Consider the following 7,409-nt stretch of genomic DNA (forward strand, 5'->3'; position numbering starts at 1 on the left):
CAGCAGAAATGTCATCAGATTCTCTATTGCTCTTTCCAACTCCTAGATTGGTGTGGCCCATGAACCAATTCTCCTAATAGACTCAGAAAACCAGTATTTGAAGCTGCAAATTTGCATAGGATCAGTTTTTCCAAGCAATGCAGTCTCCCCTTTGGATACTTAATTTGGAAATGTTGGCATTTCTTTCTACCTGGCCACATGTGTTTTCTCCATCTTCTCAGACATTGACCTTAAGTAGTTTTTCTATATCTGTCTTTCCAGAGATTCCATGCACTCTTTTCCAGCATTTTCATTAGTTTTAATACCAGGCTGATTTTCCTTTTCCATAAAGGGATTTCAGAGTCTTTCGTTGTTCTGTGATTCCTCCTGAACCTACCTCTCCCACATAGAGTAAACTTAACAAAAGGGGGTTTTACAATCACACCTCGTGCCTTATGACAGACATGATAAGTAATACAATCTCTTGGCCTCCTCCTTCACCAGTAAACCTTAATGGTTGGGGGTGGGGTAGAGTAGTCAATTCCCAGAACAGATTTTTTCCTTCTTACTCAAAGACACCTTGGGAACCTCATGTTCAAGCCAGAACTATTTTGGGTAGAAAAGAGACAGGACATTTGATACCTTTGTGTCTGGTAAAATTCTTCCCAAATAGCACCAGATCTCAAGGCTTCTTTGCAGTTGCTAATTCCAACTACTCTTGTCTCACTCAAACTCTGAACTGAAGACCACTTCCTTTTAGGCTGGGCATCCCTTTAGTTGAAGCCCTAGTCTGAAGAGAAAATGCTTTTGATTAGAGAGGCATTAAAAAAAACAGAAGCCATGTGTCCAAAATTATTTTATTCCATCCGACCAAGTGGCCTGGTTTCTATTTTGGAAAACATCAATTATGCCCTGCAATAAACTTGCCATTTTCAAAATACAACAACCTCCAAGACAGTGATGTGCACTGAGTGATTTCCAGTGGTATCAAGAAACCAGAGATACCTAACTTAATTGGAGTGTGGTTTTCAAATTGCAAAGTTACGGACGGTATTTCACACCAATTTCCTCACTAATGGAGCCATAATTGCATGCAGAGAAGGGTTCCTCAATTTCAGCACGACTAGCATTTGAGCCAGATAATTCTTTGTTTAGGGCTGAAAGAGGAGCTCTCCTATATATTTTAGCAGCACCCCTGATCCCTACATACTAAATGCCAATAGAAATTTCATTCCACTAGTGACAGCCAAGAACGTCTCTAGACATTGCCAAATGTCCCCAGAGGGACACACCCACCCCTAGTTGAGACTCACTGGTGTCTTTCCCTTGCTTGCTTTTCTAAACTATAAAAATCTTCGAGGCCAATGAAAACTAAGCACATTGGACCATGGACTGTACTATTTGGACATTAGTATCATAAAACCCTTCATTTTTCTTACTTGAGATTTTTAGAAAGACAATTAGGTTTCCAAATATAGTTGCAGTATATAAACACTGATACCTAGCAGCTCCTAGCTCTCTGTTCTCTGCCAAACTTTACAGGAGGTTTCCCAAGAGTTTATAGGGCCCCTCTTTGGCCTAGATCATTGAGGGCCAGAATAAAACTACTCATTAGCAATATGACTAATCCACCAGCCTATTAGCTGAAATAATCTGGGAGGGGAAAGGGAGTGTCGTGTTTCCTGTTCACTGCCTTTCCTCCTAAAGCATAATATGCAGTAGTCTGGCCACATCCAATTCGGTTTCACACATTGGCAAACTTGGTCTTTGCTAGTCAGTACCTCAATGAGATCAACCAACCATTCTGACTGAACAATCAGCATCAGGATGCCAGGCAGAGACAAATGCTACACTCAATGAGCATGATTTGAGGAAAGTTGAATAAAGGAGTGATTTGTACAGTCTTATAATTTAGAGTAAAAAGAATATGATCCCAGAAAGATATTTCGACCAGGAACGTGGTCTAACGCTAAAACAAAACAAAACAGTCCAGAAGGGAAGCTGTGGCGGTGACCATCTCCAAGGGGCTGTTTCTTGCACCCTGACCCAGCGAGCCACACTGACCTAGTAAGCATGGGGGTTGCTGAAGAATAAATACTACAACTTCACTTTCTTATGCCTTCACACCTCCTCCTTATATGGTATACTCACCAAACCCAACCAGAAGAGACAGGACAAGGGAATCTACTGATACAATGTATACAGGACAGCTTCCCCACACATGGAGCTGAGTGCAAGGGGGTGGAGAATAGATATGTAGAGAAAATGGAAGCTATCCAGCCCATACTACAAGCCCAAGGAATACCAGCTGCCCTTTGGGTTAAGGAGGAAAATTCTCTCCTGATAATTTCTCTATGTCCCTTGGAGTTGTGAGACTGGTTGGTTGCCTTCAAGCACAGTGAAATTGCTCAAAGTTCCATGGGATTTTATTGTGAACCACTCAGTAGACATGGCTTCTGTGATCCCCATTTGATTTTCTTCCATGTCCACTACCCACAAATTCTGATTTGTGCATGTGTCTAGAGGAAAGTCATTTGCCAAGCTGCTTCCACCTCACTTTGCTTTCCGTGGCCACCTCACTCACTGTGATAATTTTGTATGAGCAAACATTATTTTCAGGTTTGTTGAGGATATATTGACAAAGAGCAAGCATTTCATTCTGCAGGGACGGTCACATCTATTACCAGGTTGCTACCAGGACAAGCTGTGTGGAGTTAGCCATTGAGACTGAGAACGCGGAGGGACAGACACTCGGAGGAGGCTTGAGTGGAAGCCAAAGCTTTGTGTCAGCTTCTGGGGGCTTTGCTGGTTGATTTGTTGGAGTGCGAGTGGATTCGTTATTTTTATCCTTGCTATAACAAAATACCTGATGAAAGTAACTTAAGGAAGAAAGGATTTCTTTTGTCTCACAGTTTGAAGATATTATAGGGCAAGTGTGTCAGCATGATGGGGAGGCAGCTGGTCACATTGTATCTGCAGTCAGAAAGCAGAGTGATGAATGCTGCTGCTCAGGTCACTTTATTTTTGTATTTTGTATTCAGTTCAGTACCCCAGTCCATGGAATGGTGACCCACATTTAGAGTGGATCATCTCTTCTCAGTTGGTCCAGTCTGGAAACTCCCTCATAAACATGACCAAAGGTTTCTCTCCTAGTTCAGTCCTGATCCTCTCAAATTCACAGTATTATCAATTGCATGAGGCATTAGTTGGCTTTGTTCTCATAAAAGAAGAGCCATTGCTTCACATTAGTAGCATTGCAAACATGGGTAAGCCATAGAACAGGACTCCAACTCTGTACACACACCTTAACTTGGAAGGCATCTTCCAAAGCATCCCACCGTTTGGAAATATCAGTTACAGAATGGGATCTGATTGGTGGGAGGAAAGCCTCACCAAAGAAGTAACGTTTGTACTTTAATATCATTGGGTTGAGAAACAAATGTGAGAATGTGCAAAGAATGTTCTTGGTGAAGATAACACGTGCAACAGACCTGAGGTGAGAATAACCTCAATGTACTCCAAAAATAGAAAGAAAAAAAAAAAAAACACCAGCATGGTCATGTAGTCTCAGAATTTGGGAGGTAGAGGCCAGAGCACAAGGATTCCCGAGTCCAGCCTAGCTACATAGTGAGTTTGTAGCCAGCCTAGACTACATGAGAGACTGTCTTAAGACAAAAAAACAGCAAGAAGGCCAATCTGGCCAGCCTGGAATGAGAAAACTGTGCAATCAGAGGTAGCGTCTAATTCATGTTGGGCTTTACATGCCTGAGAAGACACTGGGATTTCATCCCAAGTAGGAGGAAAAACTGGGAGAGTTTAGGTAGAAGAATGATATGATTTCATTTAATCGGTTCATTCTGGTGGCTGATAGCTTTGTACAAGAGAAATATGGAACATGTTGAGAAAGCTTTCTTGTTGTAAAGTATCTTCCCTTTTAATGATGGTCACCAAGTTGCTGGTTAGAATGCCATTACTGCAAAACTGGCATAAGCGCTTTCCAATTCCCTTCCCCTCCAGTACCTGGTGCCGCCATTTTCTTTGTTTTATTTTCAGATTCCACATATCAGTGAGATCATGAAGTGTTTGTCTTTCTCTGCCTGGCTTATTTCATTGGCCACAATTCCTTCTCTTTCTTTGTCTTTCTTCTTTTATTACAGAAAATACGTTTTTTTTCAGACAATATAGTCTGCTCAGTTTCCCTTCCCCCATCTCTTCCCAGATGCTCCCTCCCTACCTCTCCACCCATCCAACTCCCTGCTCTCACTCTTACACTTGCTCTCTTGCTTTAGAAAACTAACAAAAAAGGGGAAAAAGTGAAAAAGCACTAGAAACAGACACACACACCAAACCCATGAAAACACAAAATCAGAAGCCATAACATACAAGCAAAGACCAGTAAGGTAAAACATGTCCAAACAAAGCACTACGAGACAAAAAAAAAATCTACAAAAACACCATTGAGTTTGTTTTATGTTGGCCATCTACTGCTAGGCATGGGGCCTACCCTTAAGTGTGGTTACTGTACCCAGTGAGACTTCATTGGAGACAATAATTTTTCTTTGCAAGCAATTGTCAATTATGTCCCTCACTTTTATCCACTTTTTACAAACAGCAGGAATTCCTTCTTTTTAAGTCTGAATAATATTCTGTTTTGTGCGTGTGCGTGTGCTTGTGTGTGTGCGCGTGTGTGTGTGTGTGTGTGTGTGTGTGTGTGTGTGTGTGTGTGTGTGTTCACCCATTGATAAACATTCAAATAGTTCCATATCTTCTAGGCTATTGTGACTAAAGTGGCTGTGAGCATGGCAGTACAGATGTCTCTTTGGGATTCTGATTTCATTTCCTCCAGCTAGGACCCAGAAATGGGATTGCAGTATAATAATAATTGTTTTTAGTTATTTTAGAATTTTTCATACTGCTTTCCAGAGTGGCTGGACCAGTTTGCCTACAGTGTATGGAGTTCCTTTTCACCACATCCCCCAAAACACTTACCTTTTTCTTTTCTTTTTGAGATTATGATATAATTAAACATTTCCCCTTTCCCTTTCCTCTCTCCAAACCCTCCCATATACCCCTCCTTGATCTCCTTCAAATTCATGGCCTCTTTTACACTGAGGGAAGACCAGTGAAGACACACCTTGATCAAGACAAAGCTTATAAAGGAAAGCATTTCATTGTAGGCTTGCTTACAGTTTCAGGGGATTTAGTCCATTATCACTGTGTTTTGAAATCAGGTGATGTGATGTTGCCACATTCTTATTAAAGATTACTTTGCTTATTTGTAGCCTTTTTTAGTTCCACTGAATTTTCAATTTCTATGACAAATGCCATTGGACTCTTGGTAGGAATTACACTGAACATGTTGATTACTTTAAATAAAATGGACATCTTAATAACATTATTTTTTTCCAATCCATGAACACAAGGTTTCTTTCAAATTATTTATTTTTCAGTTTATTTAATTACTATCTTACAATTTGAGTATCCTGGCCTTTCACCTCCTTGGTTATATCTATTCCTACATATTTTATTTGTTTTGATATGGCTATACATAAGAATGTTCCCTTAATTTCTTTTTCAAATGGTTTTCAGTTAGTGTATAAGAGTACAACTGATTTGTCCATATTATTTTTTGTGTCCTATAACTTTATGGAGTTTATTTACAAGTACAGTTTTGGTAGACATTTTAGGGTGTGGATGGGCGGGACTCACGTGTATGCATATTCATGTACACAAGTGTGTGGAGGCCAGAGGAAAGACAACCTTGGGTGGCATTTCTCATGTGCTGTCACCCTTTTATTTTAAGACAAGGTCACTCACTGACCTGGATCTCACCAAAGAATCTAGACTGGCTGTCCATCGAGCCCCAGAGAGCCAGTGTCTCTAATCTCCCCAGCACTGGCAAGAGTTGGCCTTCTTATCTGCTTCGTTCCTGTTCTTACAAGAAATAATTTCAAATTTTTACCTTTTTTCCCTTTTTTGTTTTGTTTTGTTTTGTTTTGTTTTTGGTTTTTTGTTTTGTTATGATTTTGTTTTTCAAGAGAGGGTTTCTTTGAGTAACAGCCTTAACTGTCCTGAAACCCACTCTGTAGACCAGGCTAACCCCAAACTCGCTGCCACCACCTGGCAGTTTTATTTATTTATTTTTGTGGGTTTTTTTTTTTTGAGATAGGGTTTCTCTGTGTAGCCCTAGCTGTCCTAGGACTCCCTCTATAGAACAGTCTGGCCTTGAACTCACAGAGATCCACCTGCCTCTGCCTCCTGGGTGTTGGGATTAAAAACATGTGCCACCACTGCCTGGCATCAGATTTTTACCTTTGAGTATGATGTTAGCTGTAAACTTGTCATATATGGCTTATAATATGATTATATATATATATTCTTTTTCTATCTAATTTGTTGAATGTTTTTGATCATAAAAGAAAATGCACAACTTTGTCAAATGCTTTTTCCTATATCAATGGACATGACTGTGTGATTTTTATCCCTGTCATGGTACTACATTTATTGATTGCATATATTGAAATACTATTGCCTCACAGGAATAAATCTCAATTATCATGATACACAATCTTTTCACTGTGTTGTTTAATCTGGCTTCTAATATTATATTGAGGATTTTTATATTTGTGTCTATCAGGAATATTGGCCTTTAATTTTCTATTCTCACAACAGAGTCCTTGTCTAGGTTTTGTATCGATGTAACATTGGCCTCATAAAATAAGTTTGGAAGAGTTCCTTCCTCATCACTTTTTGAGAAGTCTGAACAGATTTGTGTTAATTCTCCTTTAAATATTTGGTAGAATTTGCTGGTGAGGCCATCTGTTCTTGGGCTTTTCTTCGTTGGGAAGTTCTTGACCATTATTAATTCAATCCCCAATACTTGTTATTAGGCTATTCAGATTTTCCATTCCTTCATGGGTCAGTCTAGATATGTTACATATTTCTAGGAATTTATCCATTCCTTTCAGGCTATCTCATGTGTTGGTACATAATCATATCAGTTATGTTGTGTCTCTTTTACTGGGGATTTTAGCATCTTTTTTTCCTTTTTTCTCTTAGTTAGTGAAGTTTAAAGTTTGTCATTTTATCTTTTCAAAAAACATTCCCGGGGCTGGAGGGATGACTCAGTAGTTAAGAATATTAGCTGCTCTTGCAGAAGTGTAGACCAGTTCCAAGAACCCACACTAGGCATCTCACAACCATCTGTAACTTCAATTCCAGGGAATCTGATGGCTTCTTCTGGCCTCTGTGGTTACTGCACTGATGTGTATAAACACACACACACACACACACACACACACACACACACACACACACACACAATTAAAAAAAAATAAATCTTTTAAAAACACTCTTTAGTTTTATTGATCATTTCTATTTCCTCCCTTAATTTACTTTGGGCTTAGTTTGTTATTCTTTTTCTAGTTGTT

Source organism: Peromyscus leucopus, chromosome X, assembly GCF_004664715.2.
Source record: "Peromyscus leucopus breed LL Stock chromosome X, UCI_PerLeu_2.1, whole genome shotgun sequence".
Taxonomy (NCBI): domain Eukaryota; kingdom Metazoa; phylum Chordata; class Mammalia; order Rodentia; family Cricetidae; genus Peromyscus; species Peromyscus leucopus.